Source organism: Boleophthalmus pectinirostris, unplaced genomic scaffold (genome assembly GCF_026225935.1).
Source record: "Boleophthalmus pectinirostris isolate CB_2022bp ecotype Guang Dong unplaced genomic scaffold, ASM2622593v1 HiC_scaffold_12, whole genome shotgun sequence".
In the NCBI taxonomy this organism is placed as follows: Eukaryota; Metazoa; Chordata; class Actinopteri; order Gobiiformes; family Gobiidae; genus Boleophthalmus; species Boleophthalmus pectinirostris.
In genome coordinates this window covers 19,008,655-19,031,882 of record NW_026571018.1, presented here as the reverse complement: position 1 = coordinate 19,031,882, position 23,228 = coordinate 19,008,655, and the positions used below count along the sequence as shown (strand labels likewise).

Below are 23,228 nucleotides of genomic sequence, written 5' to 3'. Positions count from 1 at the left end.
AAACCAGTCCCATCTGTGGCCATTAAGACTTGGGGAGCTCATCTTTTTCAGCTGTCATATTTTAAAAGTCTGCTCAGTGTGCAGTCCTCCACCTGTCACTGTATTCTGACACATGTCACAACCTCCTCAGGCCCAACTCTGCACCGGACACGTTTCTCGAGCAACCACACTGCAACGTCTCAAGGTCTTATTTTTGTCTAATAACTACCACTGGGCTTTCTTAAGAAAACATGTCAGCAATCATATTTTGTCATTCCAGTTCTTGCAAAAAGTGAGATTAGATTTGAAACTTAGAAACTGTCATCAGCCCACAAGAGACGTAATGACTCATTTGCATCAGGCTTTAGCTCTGGCAGGCACTGAAGTTTTAACCCTTACATAATTTACTGGTTCAAATATTGTATATTCACTGTGATTGAAGCAAGAAGAAGAGTGCAAAAGATGTATGTGCAATCCAGATAAATGGTTCTAAATCAGTAACTCCCATTAAGCACATTATACACAGCACATAGGGCACCAAGCACTTACGGGGGCACCACGTGCATCCTCGCAAAAGTACTGGCGTAGTGTTCTAAATGATTATTATAAACTACTGTAGCACTTGGTCAGTACAGACAGAAACCTTTGTACTTGGTGTTTTTCTCTGTGTCTTTCTGTGCACATGGGGTAATCTGTTCATTAAAGGTCCTATTACGCAAAATTGACTCTTGTGAGCCGTCAGCCATGTTAAAATGCTGTGTGGCCTTATCAAAAACATATCTGGATTTGTGTTTTGTTTCATTCACACATGTTTGAGTAATCCTGAATTATTATTAAGTCTGTCTACATCTCCAAAGTTCAAAATGCTCCATTCGACCTTGTGAGGTCATGTCGTGGAAGTTTTTACATTAACAGCTACTTTTTATCTTTTGTTTAATGGAGACTGATGATTCTAGTGAAGGTGGATGGAGTTTAAAAACACAGTGGAGCTCTTCCTGTATTACGACATGACATCACAAGGTGGAATGGAGTGTTTTCAGTTTGAGTGTTTTCAGGTTTGTGTGTTAAACATGTGTGAATGAAACAAAACACAACTCCAGGTATGTTTATGATGAGGAAACATTATAACTGAGATTAAAAAAAATGCGTGTAATACGAGACCTTTAATATTCTGTGTACTCTGTTTCCCAATAATATAAACACAAACAAACACATGAATGATAAACTAGTGCATGACTGATAAGACAGAAGCCAGGAGCTCTGCCAACTGCCCTTTTTTACAATACATCTAAAACCAAATCAAACATCTATCTCCTTTTATGCTCTACTACATACAAACATGCCATTTGCTCTATCCTGATTGTACCACACTCATGTAACATATGGGTGTATCATTTATTCATTTATTATATGAATATATTATTTACAGGGCCCATATTATGCTATTTTCTGTTCTATGTTACAATGTTGTTTCCTTATCAAAAACATACCTGGAGTTTTGTTTAGTTTCACGCACACATGTTTAGCACACATATTTAAATGCATATTTAAAACACACTGTTGCACCTTGTAATGTCATGTGGTAATACAGGAAGTGCTCCACAGTGTTTTTAAACTCCATACACTTTCACTAGAATCATTTGGATATGTGTGGCCCTGGAATTGCCAAACTCTGCAGAATGAAAAGTAAAAGGTAGCTGTAGCCATCACAATACAGAACAGAGCACTTTGGAAATGTAGACAGACTAGTAATAAAAGTTACTCATGTGTGAATGAAACAAAACACAACTATGGGTATGTTTTGAAGGAGCAAGAATCCATTCCATGCAATATAGAACCTTTAACTTATTTGTAGTTTACCATTCGGATCAACTGTGTGTCTCGTTTTAAAACATAGCTGAGGAAATTTAAATAAATGAATTTGTAAATATAAGTCGATTTCACTGCCTACACACACATTTAGTTTACTAATTGCTGAATTATTACTGATTACAATCTGTCTTTTCGGCCTCCCACACAAGAGATTTAACAGCATAAATATTTGTCATGAACAAATGTGAATATGAACAAATCTTTCTCATAGTCACAGTGGATTCACTTTATACATTACACCATCCATACATGCAGTCCATCAATGTGCAATGATGCAGAGAGAGAAGAGACCGAAAGCGAGAGAAAGACAGAGAGAGAGCAGGAGAGATGGAGATGGAGAGATGGGGGCAGAGAAACACAGAGGGAGAGACAGAGAGACACAGAGAAAGACAGAGAAAGAGACAGGCAGAAAGAAACAGAGAGAGAGACAAAGAGAGACAAAGATAAGAGAGACTCAGAGAAAGAGAGAGAGAGAAAAAAATTGACAGGGAGAGAGAAAGACAGAGGGAGAGACAGAGACACAGAGAAAGAGACAGACAGAAAGAGAGAGAGAGACAGGTGAGAGAGAAAAAGAGACAGAGAAAGACAGAGAGAGAGGGGAAGACAGACAGAAAGAGAGAGAGGGAGGGACAGAGAGACAGAGAAAGACAGACAGAAAGAGAGAGGGAGAGACAGAGAGACAGAGAAAGACAGACAGGCAGAAAGAGAGAAAGGAAGCAGCAGAGACAGAATGAGAGATAGATCAAGAGAGAGAGCGACAGATAAAGCAAGAGACAGAGAGAGAGAAAGAGAGAGCGATGGTGATCAATCTGACTGGACAGAAATAAACAACACGACAATCCTAAACTAACCCAGAGTCCAGCTCCTCTCTGCTGCAGCCTCGTGCAACAATAAGAGCTGGATTACATAGGATTCACAGAGCGCAGTGGCAAGGTGGAAGAGCCAATTATTTCTCCTCAACTCAGACATACGACATGTCCGAAGATCTCACCGCCAGTGACCTTAAAGGAAACCGGGTGTAGCCTCACAACAACAGGTCTGTCTATAACAAGGGCAGAGACAGGCTTAGACTCACCCTCACTAGACAATAAACACAATAGACACAAAATATCATTGTATTCACATGCAAGCTACCAACACGGTTAGTCATCATACAGCTGTAGTGAGGGATAAGCAATTTAACAGTATATGTATATGAGTGGTGCAATATATCAAAAACAATCTTGCAAAATTGGATCAATCCATCTGTTTTGATCTGTTTTATGACCATTTAAGCTACTTCACTGGGAACTAGGGATGCAAGGATATGGTTTACCAAAAATTCAATACATGGGTTAGAATATTTTGAAACGCTTTAGGCCTAAAAATAATCAAATATTTCCACCAATAGTTGGATTATTAATCAATTATCAATAAATATGACATTGGAATCAGTGGCGGAGTTAGCAGTTTGGGGGCCCTAGGTGAACTTGAGTTTGAGGCCTCACTATAATGCACCAATGTTTTTTAAATATATTTATTGTCTATTTTTCCCTATTGTTCTTGAGAAATGCACATCTCTATTTACTTGAATTATGGTGGATTGGAAACATCTTATTAGTTAGGTCGCCCACCAGAAAAGTAGTTTTATTTTGTGTTACATTTTTGTTTACATTCATTACATATGACGGACAGATGGACGGACGAACGAACAATGATGATGATGATGATGATGATGATGATTGTTTTAAAGTAAACTACTCTCATTTAATGTCATATTGAGAGAAAATCAAATTGCTTTGAGGCCTCGGCCATTAGTGGCACTGAGGGCAATTGGTTGGGGGCCCTAGGCAGCCGCCTACTTTTGCCTAATGGTAGCACTGCCTCTGATTAGAATTTCACAATCTCATCTCTGTTGAAATATATCAAGCAAAAGGTGCTGTATTGAGTTGTTCATGTGTATTACACTGTGGTATTGATTATTATATTGATTGTTGTTGCATACCATTGAGAATTAAGGACAGGGTTGAAATTTATTATCATATTGATTATTGATTGTGTGTGTGTGTGTGTGTGTGTGTCTGTGTGTATTCGAGTGTAATGTCCTCTATATTAAACACTGGATGAGAAGCCTTACTACACACTAGGGCTGGGCAATATTGACAAAAATATTTCTTATATAGGCACTATAGTCAGTTTTGCCTATTATTTATTATTCCAACATTATCCAGTTTTTGATATAAACCCCCCATCTGTACTACATTCTAATTCAAATACAAGTTTACACATTGCAAAAATAACAAAGTGTTATTGCTATTGTCTTGAATCTTATGAGTCCATTGTGAATCCTGGTTAAACACTCCACAGGGACAAACCAGGAGCAGGATTAATCTGCTGGCTCTGAAAACGAGAGGCCATCTACCCGCTCCCGTGAGAGAAACACACAGTGACCTTTAAGTCCCAGTTATCGCTCTCTCTGCACATCACTTTTACTGTACAAACCTTTGGTCCGCACGAGGGCACGCCGTCAGATAAGACCACCGTACTACTGCAGTTTACACTATTGACCCATTCACCTTTCACATGCCACTGCACCAAGAATAATGCAGTGGCTACTGTTATTAAGCACAAATCTCATCCCATGGACCCATACTTAGGTCTTGATAACAAATATTAAAGGTGCACTGTGTAACTTTTCTGGTGGAGGGCCTGTCAAATACATCATGGACAGAACATTTTCATGGAGATGTTACTGCTTTGTCTGGAATATATGGAATTAACCCTTAACTCTTCATGGAGTAATTTAACAAATGTAAGGTAGACTGTGTTCATACTCTAGTCTGGACATTCTAGACAGAGCAATGTCAAGAAGGTGACAGACCCCAACCAAAAAGTTACATAGTGTACCTTTAAATCATGATATATTACCGTAGAGAAAAATTGCGATAAACGATAATATTGCAACAACTTTATCCCACTGATTAAAATTTAAATAAAGCAACATAATTGCAGTAAACCATTTTTAGACAAGACATGGGCTGCAACAAATAAATAACAGAATGTACGAGTAATTTGCCATAAAGGGAACTTATTCAGCCCTCTACTGCTCAAATCTTATCACATTCTAAAATCTAATCTAAAATAACAAAAATCTCCCCACTTCTACAAAGAAAGTGCCCACAATGCATGCTTGTCTCCATGGAGATGTTATTGTTATAATTTGCCTGCAATGTTTCTCAGTATGGCATTAACTTATCTTTGTCCACAGAGACAAGCAGGCAGCGCCAACAGACCAAGTTACAGGGCAGATCTGTGGAGAGGAGATATTTCTGACTGAAACACCAGTAACTCCATCCATCCATTTTCTTCCGCTTATCTGGGGCTGGGTCACAGGGGCAGCAGTCTAAGCAGGGACTCCCAGACTTCCCTCACCCCAGACACTTCCTCCAGCTCCTCTGGGGGAACCCCGAGGTCAGCTGAAAGACAAGGTCCCTCCTGCATGTCCTGGGTCTTCCCCGGGGCCTCCTCCCGGTGGGACATGCCCAGAACACATCCTGAGGGAGGCGTCCAGGAGGCAGGAGGATGCCCGAGCCACCTCAGCTGGCTCCTCTCGACGTGGAGGAGCAGCGGCTCTACTCCAAGCTACTCGCGTGTGATCGAGCTTCTCACCCTATCTCTAAGGGAGCGCCCAGCCACCCTGCGGAGGAAACTCATTTCGACTGCTTGTAACTGCGATCTCATCCTTTCAGTCATTACCCAGAGCTCATGACCATAGGTGAGGGTAAGAACGAAGACCCACCGGTAAATCAAGAGCTTTGCCTTTTGGTTCAGCTCCCTCTTCACCACAACAGTCCAATACAGTGACCGCATCACTGCAGATGCTGCACTGATGCAGCCAGTTACACCAGTAACTGTAAGATAAGTTTGTAAGACTATGGAATGTTAAGCAATGCAATAACATCTATAGTTGGAGACAAGCAGGTGGTGGACCCTCCACCAGAAAAGCTGCTTAGTGCACCTTTAAATCCTCATATAGTTTCAACTGTTCATAGTGTCATTTTCTCAACTCAATCTTGTTTAAATCCAGTTGCAACACTAGTAATGAGGCCATTTGCAGGATGTTGTGAGCCAGTGATACAGCTAATCCCCCTCTTGCAGTACTCCAAACTCAGTGTTAATTTGCTGAGCTACTATCTCTTGTAAACATGCAGATTCTGAGGTGGTTAAATTGGGTTAAAAGAAAAACAAGTCCCCTCCTCGCACTTGGAGTTTTACTGTGCGTTTGGGAAAAGGTCAGAGGAGGAAACATGGCTGCCAGCGTAGCACTGATATCACAGTGTTTAGCCCAGCAGCTCCGCCATGACTCAGACTAATGTCACCCACCTGAACAAAGAGGGACCATTACTTATATTCACGCGCTCCACGGGGTTTGGGAGCTGTTCACTAATGTATTTATTTTTGGACAGATGCCTGTATCCTCCTGTTATAAACATTATGAAACATTGCATTAACTCTTAAAATAAATAATATACTGAGGTCTAATAAGAGGCTTGGTGAGAAAGGGAATGCATCCAGAACTAAACAAATATGAAAATAACATTAGATAATTACATATTGAGGCTGATTTGTAGTGGCAGTGTTGGGAGGACGAATAAACAGCATCATATCTGGGGAAAACAAATAATCATGGTTTCCCATTAAACAATTATGGAAAAAACTCAAAAACAAATACTCTCACTGTTTGTAAGCTATTGAGCCATTAGATGACAGACCTTCCTTTTCCTTTTTTTGAGCTTCATCAGTCAGGTTCAGATTAGGTCTTTCACAATATGACTAATGGATTAATTGAAAAATGCATCCACCGACTAACAGATTTTTAGATCATTGTTAGTCAATCATGTCTTTGTGGCTTATACAATAAAGCATTCTATTTCAGAGTGATTCATTTTGGTCTTCCAATATTATCCTAAAGTTCTTTTGAATGCAGACATATTAAGCAAAATCTACTTTTTAGAGCTTTGAACCATGTTCTAATTGTTTCCCCTCACCATTTACTCACCCAGTGTTGCATTTGGAGTGATTTGTGCATGTTTGAGCGATCATTGTTATTTTTAACTCGCCATTTTTCTGACCAAGTCCCATTTCCACCTCTACTAGCATACACCTACTTACTTACATTGTTCTCCAATTTAATTTTCTTAATCTGTGATACATGTAGGATTTGACCTGCTGGGGTGATCCACAGTTATCTATAGAAGGGACTGAGAACTTCACGGCTCTTTGATGCCGTTACAGCAACATCAGCTCCATTGGGCAGAAGTCAGCGGACTTGTTTCTTTTATTACTTTGTTGTAGAAAGTGTTGTGATTTAAAATGTCCAAATTACAATATTAATTATCCACAGAGGTCATAGATTATAAGTATATAGCAAACACAAGCACAATAGGGCTTCTTTAACAGACCAGGGTGTTTACACATACTTTGACATGTTTCAGATGCCTTCTGAATCCTTCTTCCCTCCTACTGAAGAAGGATGCAGGAGGCATCTCAAACATGTCAAAGTATGTGTAAACAACACACTTAAAACTTAAAAAAGAACTTACATTTGAGAATAAAGCATTTTAACAAAACCTGTAGGATTGTATATTTACATCTTGAGATGTATGAATTGCTTAAAGTTGATGCTAGCCGAGCTAAGGCGGGGTTGCATAATTGTCATCGAATAGAAATTGCAATTGGGTTGGTGCAATTGCGTGTAGGCTGCAAGAACAAAATATCCTGTCTTTTATAAGAAAAAATCTTACCATACCTATAGTTTTTATCTCTACAAAAATTTATGTGGATTAACGTGATTCATGTTTCTTCTTAAATGTTAATGCTCCAAAACATGTTTGCAATGTGGTCTAAGAATAAATTGCATCGCAACATCCTAGTCACTGAGACAAACACTTGAAATATTCGGAAAAAATTGCCATCATCAATTTGAACTCCCATCATTCACACAGCATCGTCTACAAAGAAAAATTTTGATGCTGGAGCCAGAGTATGGACTTGAGCTGGGGTGAGATTTTGACAGGCTTTGCTCTTTGCTCTTTATCAAGCTTGTTTTTTTCTGTCAGACTGAGGTGACCCCTGTCAGGACTCAGGTTCTGCTATTTCATCAACAACAAGCCTACTCAGAAGGAGTGTTGACACGATACTACAATTTCAAACTCTATTTCCATACTAAAGAATGGACTCAATACACAAAACAAATTGTGATACCACAATGATAATAAAAACACTCTTGATTTAGACAATCAAGTGTAATTTTCAACATTAAATTGTAGTACCTTCTTTACTAATACCATGTGCTCTGTATATCTATCTATATATAGTATGTAAACCCTCATCCATCCAAAGGTTCCAGAGTGGTCCATGGGCATATACCGCTATTATTATATATGGTTCTGACAATCTAAAACTATTCAGGAAAGGTTCATTTCTCTACTGTGAATGTGACTTTTTTAGTATCAATACCTGCTCAAATGATGTTACTAGGTTTAGAATCGATTTGTATCTGATTTTTGATCCTTTTGATAATCTCAGAGACACACAGACTTCAGTTTAGTTACAGAAATGTATTATGAAAAGAGGAAAATACAGTCAATATTGAGGGCTCATCTTCTTGCACTACTCGATGTCTTGGGCTTTACCAGTACAAACAAATCCCGTGTTAAATCCCCCAAAAATCTGTCAGAAGCAAATAGAAAAAACAAGCTCAAAAGAAGAAACAGCTAATTACCATAAAGGGAACTACTGTGTTCACATTAAGAGGACGTGGCATTGGCTGATATGATGAAAGCCTAACCCCTTACCATTTAAGTAGAATTTATTTGGGTAACCAGGGCAACGAAATAAAAACAAACTATTGTGAAAGATAACACAGTATGAGATTATAGTGCCAACTAGTAGTAAGATCACACAGTTTTACCAGATAAAACAGCAAACTTCTAATGGGTAAAAAAGAGACACAACTTTAAACTCAACTGTTTACATGTGCTTTTTGTAAACAATATATATAGGAATATGCTGAAAAACTAGAGCTGTACCATTTTTGAAAAATACATTTATTAACTGTAATTATCAATTAGATTTGAAATTATGTTTTGAAATCGAGAATGAAACATATCTGTGAGCAGTATTATCTGTTACTGTTAATCTATGTCCATGTATATGTTTATTTAGCCTGTGTTGTTTGTACTGGACATTCTTGTTACCCAAAAAATTGCAGCTACTGTTATTTGGTAATAGGCTCTGTGTACAAAGTGCCCTTCAACCACACTGTTAGCATCACGACTTCCTGTCCAAATGTGCATGTAAGAGAATTTAAGTAATTTATCTTCCATGTACATCTCAGTTTAACATTGACTCACAAAAGCAATATTTACACCATGAGCTTCCCTTGGCACACCACTGGCATACTATTATCTAAATTATGGCTTATTGTTGTCTAACTGGTGTCTACTGGCCTTCATAGTCTCACCACACTTGCTTTATAAACCTCCTCCTTTGGAAGCAGGGTCAAGGGGCTTGAACGCTCAAAGATCATACTATGTTCACTTTTGAAACCATACTATGTTCACTTTTGAAACCATACTATGTTCACTTTTGAAACTATACTATGTTCACTTTTGAAACCATACTATGTTCACTTTTGAAACCATACTATGTTCACTTTTGAAACTATACTATGTTCACTTTTGAAACTATACTATGTTCACTTTTGAAACCATACTATGTTCACTTTTGAAACCATACTATGTTCACTTTTGAAACCATACTATGTTCACTTTTCTAGTCCCCCCAGACCTGTATTATTGATGAAAAACTTCTCCTGCATCCAGTTAATCTCCAGCCTTTTACTTTCACCCTTTCTTGGACAAGCTGAAAACTTCTACAACAGTGCATCTATGTTTTTATTTATTTGTTTTTTTGTTTTTTTTTTGTTTTTTTTGCTGAGTCAAGGTAAAATTATTTAAAAGATAAGGCACTGGCATAGACAGCATAAAGTTGACTAAGCGAGTGCGATGTCACCCACAGTGTTGGGAGTGAATTTAGAGCCAGGCTCCAAAGTATGAATAGGTTTTTTGATGAACAAAACAGAAAGAAAAAAGCAAGTTAATATGAACATTTTAAGGCCAAAATGACGAGGCTTACAGTAGCAGCAAAGAGAGGGACGACACTATTCCAGTGTAAGTGAATGGGAGCCAGGGTCAGTAGGAGCTGGAAGAGCCACACGCAAACTTCCTATGTGGAGCACGGAGGCTTGCGCATTAGCTATGTCCATTATATATACAGCCTATGGACAATATACAGTAAAATGAATACTTCAGTGAAGGACAACTGAGTTTTTTCTGTCTTTAGAAAGTGATGTTTGTGTCTCAATGCTAAAGTTGGTGCTAATTATGAGACATAATAATAAAAACAACAGCAGAAATTCAAGTATTCTACACATAAAAACAATTGGGTATAAATCTCGACTTGAATTAATTTGAATTTTAATAGTTTGCTAATTTTATATTTGACTATTTTAATAATAGTGATTGTTAGCTTTGAGACACAGTGAGCTTGCTTGTGTGCTGCTGTACACAAAGCCAGTTCAAATAGCATTTTGGATTTTATGTATTTATTTATTTATAACAGTGTCCATGTTGCAAATCTGCGATATATTGTGCACAAACAGAACCAGTCCGACTAGCATCTAATGAATTTAACATAGATCAGGCAGCACAGTGCTCCTCACACCACAAATCAGCACCTCAGTCAATAACTATGCAGTGTGAGGAAGCATGCTGCCAGAGAACCAGAGCAACTCAATGTAAACATGGAAACCTCCATCTGGTAACGCACATCTCATTCTGTATTGATGCAACAGGAGAAGAGACAGCCAGTATGCCACTGTCTCGCCCACGCTACATTGAGAACACAAGAATATACAGAGAAATGATCCGATGCACTATCTGATGTGATATTTTTTATGAGATTATCAAAGAGGAAACAAAAAGACAAAACAGTTTGGGAATTATAATGAGATTGTGTTTTCAGATAAGGAGTTCTGGAGTTCTTGCACTGATTTCCAGTTCAGAATATGCATGAGTCTATGTAACTTTGAGTGTGTTGGAGGTGGAAAAACGCTATATAAAAATGTGACCATTGACCATAGTAAAAAAATAATGGACAACGATTATCAATAGGGGCCGTGTATTTAATTGCATTTTAATTGTGATCACAATTTATTGCTCACGTTACAAAAAATGTGTAGTTGAAAATAAGACATCTGTTCTGAAGGATTTGGGTGCTCATTCTGTCCCATAAAAACTGGAGCAATCCCACGGGTTGAATCTACTTTAATAAACCTCTTTTTCCAATCTGTTTTACACTGGTTATAATGTTGTTTTTTGACCAGCAGTCCAATATGCAATTCTAAATGTTGAGAATTAAAGATTACATATAGCTGTTATTAAAGCTCTTATTACATTGTTTTCTGGTCTATTTTATAATAATGTTTACTCATCACAAACATACATGGAGTTGTGTTTTGGAACAGAGCATTTTGAGCTTTGGAAACGCAGACAAACTAATAATAAAGGGTTACTCAAACATGTGTGAATGAAACAAAACACAACTCCAGGTATGTTTTTTAGGAGCTAACATTCTAGCGTGACTTAAAGCTCACGAGAGTAAATTTTGCGCAGTATAGGACCTTCAATAAATATTAAATGTACTGTAAAATCAGCATCTTCTATATGTTGCTGCTCAAAATGCATGGAATTTCAACTATCTAATAACACATCTATGCACATATTATAATGTAAGCCATATGATATGATTATAGATTATGGATTTTCCAATTGAAAGTTTCTAGTTATAGCATATATGAGCTGGCTGGTGTTTATACTCATGAAATCAATATTGAAACATTTTTTGTTTTTGAAAAGAAAAAAATTAAACTGAACCAAAAGTCAAAACTGATCAATATGATGAAAACAACGGTCTATTTTTAGACATACCCCCCTGTCCCTAATCGAAAGTCTAAAATGTACAGTTAAAGCTTTGATATTTGTGCTGTCTGCTTATGTTTTTATCCTGCCTAAATCTTTGTAAAACGGTGAAACAAAAGGTGGTTTTGGCAGTGGCTCAGCAGAGAGAAGGCTAACCTGATAATGAGGCTGAGCTCCAGCTGTCTGCGCCCACAGGAGCCCAGAGTCTGGAGTGGTCCGGGGGGAGGACAGTGGGGTCTGCTCAAGAGGATTTGGACTTAACGCAGACAGACGGCTCTACAGGATGAGTAGGCACTAGATGAGCCTGGCTTCACTGAGCGCCTAATGGGCTCCATCCTCACAAATACACTGGGCACAGAGATAATGAGGAGCTGGTGAAAGTGAGAAAGTTAGCAGTAATTTCAAACAATAAAACAATTGTAAACCAAGTGTGTTTGTGTCTTTTACTTAAAACAGGATGGAGCTGATGTGAGTTTAAGAAAATGTGTTTGGACTGGAAAAAGCTAGAATAATCTGATATCAATTAAAGATCAAATTTGGCTATTATTTGGCAAGTTCGGTCACTTTTATAATACTAGATGCCCTTCCAGTTGCAACACTAACAATATTGTCAAGATATAGTGCCATATGATGTACACCAAATCCTGGCAGACGGTTATTACTATGTTATTATGAGTTAGCCATTATACAAATTTTTCTGTCTTCTCTTTTGTTAAAGCAGATGTATTAAGAAAAATTAACTATCAAGAGCTTTATAGTATAGTATAGTATAGTATAGTATAGTTATAGTATAGTATAGTTATAGTATAGTATAGTGTAGTAGTATAGTATAGTGTAGTTATTAGCTTTGCCGATCAACTCCTGTTTTTGTTTTGTTTAAGTAATTTTAGATGAATATTGCGATTTTAAAAGTCCAAATTCTCGCATAATGATCCCTGGGTGTCATATATTATAACTATAGCAGACACAAGCACAGTATGTCTGCTTTTCAATTATTGCATGTTTTTACACCTTTTATAATGACTGGCATAGATCTGTTTTTGTTTCAGATGCATCCCTTAGAGTCTAGTAACACCGATGCATGATTATAGGCTGCACTTATAGATGTGGTCAACTCACAGATCAGAGGACCCCCCACGGTGCACTGTCACCATGCACAGAATAATGTACGCCACGATGCAGACGAGCTGTGCTTTTCCCAAGTCTACTGATGAATGCATCAAACAGTAATAATGACAACTTAGTTACAACTAATCAGACTTAATAAATACCATAATGTAATCTCTAGGCTCTAACGAAGGGCATGGCAGAAAATAATGAGATTAATTGTTGTAAATAGGGCTGGGTGATATAGCAAGAACATTTTTTATTTTTTTTTCCTTTTAGTGATAAACTGAGATTTTCAATTTTATGTTTTCCTATTAAGAACAAGTAAGTATGGTTATTAATACTACTGTTGTGAACAAAAACAAGGCACTTTAAATAAATGCAATTTAACACAGAAAACGTTGTCCAATTTATTCTTGCAAAGTCTGAACTCTTCTTCAAAACATTATTTCACTGACAGAGGATTGGCTGATCATTGAATTAAGCTAAATTTGTAGCTGTAGTTCATGTGTAGGCTCTCATGATAATTACTATATCGACTTATCGTTTAATTTATGCAAGGTGGATCAGTCATTTTTGGGAGTCAATATTTATCGTGTGTATGTTTTCTTTACACTACTGGGGAATGTTTGGTTATTTTTTTGTATATATGATAAGATTTGAGCTGTAGAAGTTTGAATTAATAACTTCCATAACTCATTACAGATGCAAACTAAGTAAAGTGTTTCATTCTACAGTTTATTTATTACTCTTTTTTTTTTTTTTTTTTACAATATTGTACATTAAAGGATACTTCTTGTGGTTTAAATCTTCTCTTGGGTTTTTGTGTCAGTGGCATAAATTAGTTTTAATATTATCGTTTAATGTCTATACTTACTTCATCAATATACAGTATCACACTTCTAAATTTGTTATTGTGTGTTCCTCTGATCTAAATCATGCACGTCTAAGGGGAGTGGTTATTCCCTGACTGCAGACACATTTTCAGAGTTTCCAGGAAAAGGAGGCTGCCTCTGCTTCAGCGAGGGCGGAGGGAGGCTCAGAGTTCTTATCTATGTTATAATGTTGTTTCCTCATTATAAACATACCGGAAGTTATGTTTTGTTTCATTCACACATGTTAAACAAACAAATTATGCATATTTAGACTGAGTTCTTCTCTCAATCAACACTTTGTAATGCCATGTGACAATACAAGATGCGCTCCAGTGTGTTTTTAAACTCCATTCACCTTGATTTCAGCACTGAATTGACAATCTCTACCAAACTAAAGGTAAAAGGCTACAAGACATCACAAGGTGGAACGGATCATTTTGAGCTTTAGGAGACGTAGACAGACTAATAATAAAGGATTACTCAAATGTGTGAATGAAACACAGCTCCAGCACAACTCCAGGTATGCTTAAAGCTCACATAAGTAAATTTTCCATAACACAGGACCTTTAAACTTGCGACAGACTGGAGCTAGGACTCATTCTCAGCTGTAGCATCAAAGGCAGTAGAGAGGGAGCTAACCATCTGAGCACTAGAGACGCAACAGAAGTCTCACTCTGGGTCTCTGACGTGAAAAAGTAACAGCTTATTCAAGACTGCTGCTCTATTCAAAAGGTAAAGACACATTCAGCTGTAATATGGATGAAATACATAATGTCCTTGTACATCAGTATCAAAGAGAAGAAATGAAGGCTAATCACGAAGCATATAATACGATACCCAGTCATAACATTATGAAAACCTGCCCATTAGCTTACTTTGACTTTTACAGCCTACCATGACCCACTAGATAACAGAGAGACCGTAACAGATAGGGAACAACACATGAAATTACTTGCCGTTAAAATATATGCGCATCATTGACTTAAAAACAAAAACTCATATTTTCAGACACTTACTAAAGCACTGACAATTTACCTTACATTTATTCAATTACAGGTGGTTTTATAGATCAAACATCCCGATAAAAACAGGCATTCTGACTGTGAATGAGGTTGCCTCTCCACAGATCTGACCCGTAACTTGGTCTGGTTTGGTCTTCATGAAGATAAAAAGGTTTAATACCATACTGTGGAACATTCCAGACAAAGCAATAACATCTACAAGAAGAAAAGCATTAAACAGAGCCTCCACCAGTAAGGTTACACAATGCACCTTTAATGCGTTTGCATGTTTTCATATAGTATTGATTTTATTGGAACTCTGCACTCTGGTCACCTTGTGTTTTTAAATAAAGATTGATTGGTTTCTAATAAAAAGAATGTCATTAATGTTCTGCATGATGTTGTAATAACTGAATAGGCATAAATTGTCTCCATGGAAGCCAATGTAATGTTATACTGTGGGGAAACAGGCAAAGCAGTAACGTGTTCATGGAGACGGGTCAGATGGTGTACATTTACATATAGTCCTCCTTTAACTGACACTAAAATTCTGATTGCATTGTTACACTATAACACTAATGACAGCATATGTAGTGGTTAGAATTGGTCTTAAAAAGGTGCTCCGTGTAACTTGTCTTTGTGATGATGTTTTTGCTTTGTCTGGAATATTTCACAGTATATAATTAAATGTTAGCCTGATTCATCAGCCGGTTTCACTTCATGGACCCCGTCTGACCTTGCAGCATTAGAAGTCGTTCGCTCAATGGTAGACAGGTACTTTTTTTATTTAACCATTTGCTGCTATTTGGTTGTGACGTATGTAATGCGCTACTAACGGGGCTAACTGGTATATTAAGCTTTTCCCAAATCCCGTAGGATGAAGGGCAATAACGTCTTTCCCCTTGAAAAAATTGACAAAATATTCTTTGTTTTGGCTTTAAATTCGCAATCTCCGGAATCGTTGCCAACACAGAATGTATGGCTCTTTGCGGATTGGCTGGTGCCCAGACTCGCATCATTTAGTGTATTCCGATTCCTGACCTAGTCGCTGGAGAGAACTGAAATTGAGCAGAGGCACTAGGTGGCACCAGCCTGGCTAATTAAATGTATCCATCTTGCATTCATTCAATTAAAGTTGTTTTATTGCTCAAAAATGCATTCTTACTGTGTGTGGTCACCTCTCCATAGAGCTGGCCTGTAACTTAGGTTGATGGCATCACGTACTTGTTTTTATAGAAATGGAGAAGTCGAATACTATATTGTGGCAGATTCCAGGCAAAGCAATAACATCTCCAAGGAGACAAGAAGAGAGTGGATCCTCCACAAGAAAAGTTACACAGTGCACCTTTAAGATTGGGTAGCCAGTTCAGTTCTTGTCTGTGCATACTATTGTTGTGTCCATAACAACTATTGTTGTGTCCATAAGCAAGAATAAGACCAAAGTCACAGTGAGTTCTGCTGTAACAGGAAGGGCACCCAGCATAAAAATCGGCCAAATCCCTGTAACTGAAGCACAAGGCCACTCAGCATCCAAATACTGAAAGGTGAAAAACATATTTTCTTGCCACAGACTAAATACAATCAAATTGCTAGACCTTTGTGCAAAAATGACATTTATTAAAAGCATTTTGTTGCAGTGACTGAAAGCTGCACACTGTTGCTGACATATCTCCTTTCTTTAATGCTTTCTTTTTAAAGTTGTTGTCAGCACCAACAGGGGAATGGGGAAAAGGCATGGACAGCATATCCAAGTGGTTTCTGCTGAGGCTAATTACTACTGTTTAGTAAATCGTGCAAGAGAGAATACCGCTGGGCATGTTATGGGCACAATTTGCTGCTACTGTAGTTTTCATGCTTGACCTGGCAACAATGGGAGTCAGATACAAGGAATAAACTCAACTCACGATATATCACGTTTTGTTGATTGTAAATGTTCAAAACAAAATGTGAATTGAGAAGGGTTAAACTACAATGCACCAATACACAAAGCTCCAATTACACTTGTATCTATTTCTGCGTGGCTTATTACAGAGCTCCAAAAAGGGCTTTCCTCACATTCACAGCACATTATCATCCAGAGGCAGTAATTAACTATAAGGAAATGGCTTGTTAAACTATTGTTTAAGCATGACACCACAGCTCAGCCAAGTCAATTTGAGTATGCACATGCGATAAGCACACAGGAAACTTGGGCACGACTGTGTTCAAAGAGCTTTCCCCAGTCCAGAGTCATGGAGGCAACAACCATGACATAATATAAGCTAAACAGTGAACTCCTGGTGCATGAGCACCCAACATGCAGCGCGCCTTAAATGCTAATGTATGATTGGAAATCTGTCAAGTTTACGTCCCAAGACTGAATGCTGTTTATAATAACGCGATTCCCACTGCGTCCATAGACTGACAGGCGCTTATCCTTCATTCAACAGATGCGGTGATGCACAAGACACGGGCTTTAATGACAGCTTGACAGGTGCACTGTTGTCTGCAGCTTACAGCAACCTGCTTCCCTTTGTGCATGAGCGCGTGGAGGATTTACTGTATGTGCTGGTTAACTGTGCAGCTGCACACTATTCAAAAAGCATCCTACTGTGGACAATGTCAAAGAAGAACAGAATCACAATACACAAGCGCACGTGCCTTTGCAGGGCGCACAAAGACAATAGTAGCTCACTGACAGTAAACTCACGCATGCAAATGTGTATTTAAATCCTAAAGTTTCACTTACCCAAATGGGTGCACGGGTGCGTGTGTTCTCTTCCACTGAAACGGATCCAGGGGGGTGTCCCGTTGGATGCAGTGCCCTCGCTGCGGTGCTGACTGTCCGCTGGACGCCTTCAGATGGGCTCGCCCTGTACGTATCCCGCGGTCAGCAGTGGACCTGTCAAAAGTCCCATGTTTCAGCCGTTCTCTTCCGGAAAACGCGACGAGCGCAGCCCCAGCCCCGTGTGCACCCGGTGTGCGCCAGCGGCAGAACAAGCACCAGCTGGCTATTGTTGCGGCAGCTCCGCACTGAGCAGCAGCGGCGGTAGGGCTGGTCTCACTTTATACACTCTCTTCTCTGAAACACGGCTACACTCTACACACGAGGCGAGGCAAGTTTTCTCATTCGACAGAAATGAACCCATGGTCCTAAGATCCGCCTCTCTCCAGCGCGGCCAATCACACACACGACACCATGGCAGCGCTTAAATGTGACATAATGACATCCCTGTAAAATCATTATTCGGCTCATTTGCGTGTATTTGAATAACAGTCTTTATTTCGCTCACATTAAAAGTAATCGAACGTTTTAATCCTAAAGAGATCATCAAAGTAGCGCCTCTAGTGGCTACGTCCAATTATTCCCTCTGATCAAGATGGAAGCAAGTGATAATTATAAGCCATTAAAAGTTGAGTGTCTAGACCAGTATTATCAGACGCTCCGTGTACTTAAAGGTGCACTAATCTAGACTATAGGCCTATATGTAATTTATGTTTCTGTTAACTGCTTGTCTAAATGAAGATGTTTGTGTTTTACCTGGAATGTTCTACAGTGTGGCATTAAACTAATAAATCGCCATGGAAACAAGCAGGTGACGCGGTGAGGCCAAGTTACATGTCAGATCTGTGAAGAAAAGACCCTTTACAAAGCAAAAATGCGTGTTGTCAATGTATTTATTTATTTATTATTTTTGCAATAATAACTGAAAAAAGCAAGACAGATATTGTGTAACATCTCAAGCCATCAAGAAGCTGACACACACCCGTCAGAAATGTATCTTCTTCCTGTTTTTTTTTTTTTTTTTTTTTTATGTGTGTAAGACTAAAGGTCATATTTCCCCAGTCTTATTGCTGATGTTTTTCAGTTATTGCTGTAATGTTACATAATCATAAACATGGCTTGTTCCCTTTATACAGCATACAAAAAATACTGTGGACCACATCAATATATTTACTTATCGGCTTTGTAAGTCTTAACCTTATCAAGTAAAACTGAAACACCCTCATTGCAAACTGGTTTGTGTATTTTTCCCTTTGACATGATGGATGGATGTTAACAGTTTGACATTTTCAGTATGATGTTTTAAAGGTTCTCTATAGGTCCAAAATGGACTCTTGTGAGTTTTATGTCATGTTATATTGCTCTTACATTCTCAAAAACATACCTGGAGTTGTGTTTGTTTCATCACACATGTTTGAGTAACCCTGGATTATTAGTCTGTCTTCACCACCAAAACTCAAAATGCTTTGTTCCACCTTGTGATGTCATGAAGTGGTAGATTTTAAGTAAGTAAACATCTACCTTTTACCTTTAGATCAATAGAGATGAACAGTTTCAGAGCTGAAATCATCCAAATGATTCTAGTGAAGGTGCATGGAGTTTAAAAACACAGTGGAGCACTTCCTGTAATACCACATGACATCACAAGATGGACAGAGTGTTTCAGTTTGAGAGAAGAGCTCAGTAAATGTGCAGAGTTTGTGTGTTAAACATGTGTGAATGAAACAAAACACAACTCCATGTTTTTGATTAGGAAACATTATAACAGATCAGAAAATAATTATAATAAGCATAATTTTGGTCCTTTGAGTAGTAGGTAGCATTTCTTTGCCTAATCCCAGAAACTAACAGAGCTTCCAACCCCCTTCAAAAATAAATAAACACAAAAATTGACCTTACATGACCCTAGCTTATTCTTTTTCCCCATAGAGTGATTTGTTTTTAGTCTTCACCGTATGAGGCCATTCAAAAACATTATCCAAGAAGATCTGTATTTCATAACAAAATTTAACCACAGCCCCCACTTTTACCTCCTAAATATACTTCTCTCCCTCTCTTTGACTCACCAAAAGCGTGTTATGTAACTGTGAATGGGTCAACTAAACGTAGCTTAGTTTTTGTAGTGGAAGCTGGTCAAGAGAATACCTCTTTTCCTATTGCAGCCTGAAGAGGAAAGTTCACATTGAGTTCATTTAGTTTCTTGGCAACAGTTTTGGCCTCAAGCAACAACTACACAGTGAGATGAGGGGGGATAGTGTCCTGCAAAAATCCCCTCCAAACTCCACACTTTACAGAGCAGGCGTTTGTGTGGCTCCGTCATTGCTGGTGGTATGTCTGTGCTATAGTTTATATGAGTCATCCTCCAACAGCCCACGATCATACCTTTTAAGAGCAGGGGGAGAGTAAACTGACCCCTGACTGCTGAAGCGCAAAGCATGCATCCTAATCGTAAAGATAGTTCTGGATCTGATATATTAGACACTTTTAATGGTGCCATGTGAATATTAAAGCTGCACTATGTCACTTTAACTCTCTATGGAAACATGGAGGTGACACTACCAGGCACAGTTGCAGACTTGTTACTAGGCCTGTTAAGATAATTACTATATTGACTTATCGTTCAATACATGAAAGCTGAAACTACATCTTTTGGGGCTCGATATTTATTGTGCGTACCATTTAGACTGAGACTTAGACAAACTTTATTGATCCACAAGGGAAATGATTTGCTCACACATCACAATATAAAATAAAAACAAAGAGCAAAAATATAAATGGTAAAATTAATTCTAAAAAAGTAACTAAAGAGATAGCAAGAGGCAGGTGTCAAATAAGACATAATTATGTAAATGTAAATGTACAAGTAAAACTAAAACTAGAAAAATAAGTAATAAAATTGAAAAATAACAGCTTTATACAAGAGGTCATGGGAGTACAGTGCAACAATGATATGATCATTGTCATGACACGGATTGTCCGTTACGTTGTTGTACAGTTGTTGTACAGTTGTTGTACAGTTGTTGTACAGTTGTTGTACAGTTGTAGAGAGTATTATCTGTTACATAAGGGTGAGTTGTTGTACAGTGGTGTGGAGTAGGGTATGAACGTAGTCCTGTATCTCACTGTTTGTTTGTAAAAGTGGGGAAATTTGGGATATTTTTCTTTTATTACAATAATGTTTGAGCTGTAGAGGGTTGAAATAATAGTTATTGGTTCTTTCTGCTGTTTATTTGTTGCAGCTCAGGCCTTTTAATGATACTATCTATTTTACAATGGTTTACAAAGATTATCTTGCATTATTGTTATTGTGCCATTAGCATAAAGTTGTTTTATTGTTATCATTTATCTCAGTATATATCTAGCAATATATTGTACTTAAAAATGTGTTATTGTGACAGCCCTACCTGTAAGAATGCATGTTTTGTGCCAATAACCTGTAATTTAATGTAAGTTACGTGAGTGGATTTAATGCCATATTATGGATAATGGATTATGGATAAAGGGAAAAGCAAAAACATTGTCATGATAGAAGCAAGAAGGTGGTGAATCCTTCACAGGAAAGTGATTGTGCACCTTTGCTGAACTTTACTACACAGCCATGTGGAGTCACCCATGAGATTTTCCATTGTATTGTGGTGTTCATATTGATCTGTTGTGGAATTTGATGGCTGAGTGTACTGACACACATACTAGTACACACTTCTGGCATCAAGTTTCATTTCCTATTGAAAAGAATGTAAAGAGCATTATTCACTTCAGTGTAAGAAACTATAGCACATTGTATGAAGTAGCTTTGTAGGTGAAGGAGAAGTTGTGGTGACGCCTGGTTGGGTTTCAGACTGTCCAGGAGCTCAGAGGTCAAAGTCAGTGGAGATGCCCCTCCCCATGTGGTTTCACAGGAGCATGTGGTTTCACAGGAGCATGCCTCATCACAAACAAGCACAGAAGAACACAAACTCTGTACAAATGTTGTTATGAACCAGCAGCCACCACATGGTGTTTTCTTTGATTCTAGGGTCTCTTTGAATCCTTCTGTCTGTAGTTTGCATCATCAAATGATTTGAGATCCCTTTTCTCCTAACACATTCATATTACTGTTGCAACATGAATTAAAACCCCTTTGAAATCCATTTGATTTTTCTGCATAAAATCTTGTTAAAGGTCAGTCAGCTCAGTTTAGCTCATATTTGTTTTGTCTATTTGTGTAAATTGCATTTGGTCATTTGAATCTTCTCCTGTGACCTGTGATTTTTACAACAGAGTGAACAGTAAACAATTGTTAAGTTGTGATCAATTCTATAGGTGCAAGCTACAAAACATTTCTAATAGAGGGTCCACCCCCTGCTTATCTCTACGGATGTCATTTATCTCCAATGTTTTATCTACAGTATGGGATTAATTATGTATCTCCATGGAGACAAGCAGGTAATGCTATCTGGCCAGGTAACATCTGTGGAAAGGCGACTACTCACAGTAAGAATGCATGTTTTGCAAGGTATTTCTTTTAATATGCGACAAAATAATAACCTCCTCCTTTTTTCTGCACCGGAAATGTTCCCAAGTGTAACTTTAAACATTATCATCATTCATATAGTGCATCAAATCTCACGATGTTCTGCATCAGCCAGTCTCTTGTCATTATCCTGAGGTGAGTGCGTCAGGTGCTGTGTGACCCGCGCCTGGGTTTTCAGTGGAACAGGCGCCCTGCTGAGTTCCTCTTTTGTGCTTCCTCTTGGGCCCGCACGCGATGGAAATAAACGCCGTAGTCACTAATGAGATCCTCCTTTTAACACCACCAGTCCCCAGATTGCGCCTTCACCTCAGGAGCGGCACCCGGGAGAGGATGTGCGTCAGCCGCATGTGGTCCAGACGCGTTCAGTACAATAAAGATGAAGGTAGCGTACGATTTTCCTTTTGCAAAGTGATGTGGATCAGAAAATTACTATTTGCAAGGCCTGATTACTTCACAGACCGATATTTCACTAATCAATAGTATGGTAAAATGATGTAACAGCTCCCTCTGCTGGCCATAACACTCATCAGACTCTCAGGTCATAATAAAAGAGGGTTTGACATGAGCTACAAGGTGTTTTTTTTTTTTTTTTTTTTTCATACTGGCAGCTAAGAATTGATTTCATGGGGCTCCAGATTATATGAGGAAACATAAAAAATGTGATAGTCTTGGCAAGTGGTAAGTGTAGATTCCTATACATTAGCCTGCCAAAATAATTGATCTAAGTCTATGTCCTCAATATAAATACTAAAACTACAAAAAAGGCTACTTGATCATTTTACAGGTAGAATCCCTTTTCTGTTGTCATGAATGCTAATAGTTTTTATTGGGGTACTGTACAAATAAGTTTAAAGTGGGAATATTGCCAGCATGTAGGTTCTAATTCTAATATTTTTTAGAATTATTATCATTGAATCAGTGTTTTGTTGCTTTATCAAATGGTGGATGATTTAAAAATCAGGGGGAAAGCATACATCAGAAATAGATTTAAGCAAAAAACAAGACTACTAAATAGATAATTTAATATGTGCTTATGAGATTAGCTTGTGTAGGTCAACTTTGAGCATGTAAATGAACATACAACACAAGGCTCTG

At 38.2% G+C, this 23,228-nt stretch overlaps 1 protein-coding gene across 1 annotated transcript in view; it reads right to left on the bottom strand.

Annotated features, from left to right (window-relative positions):
- camkk1a (calcium/calmodulin-dependent protein kinase kinase 1, alpha a) overlaps positions 1-17,940 on the bottom strand; it is a 73,330-nt gene extending 55,390 nt beyond the window's left edge. The window contains exon 1 of the mRNA XM_055148600.1: positions 17,585-17,940. The gene's annotated coding sequence lies outside the window, so the exon portion shown is untranslated. The remainder of the gene's footprint in view (positions 1-17,584) is intronic.
- Between the last annotated feature and the right edge of the window lie 5,288 nt (positions 17,941-23,228).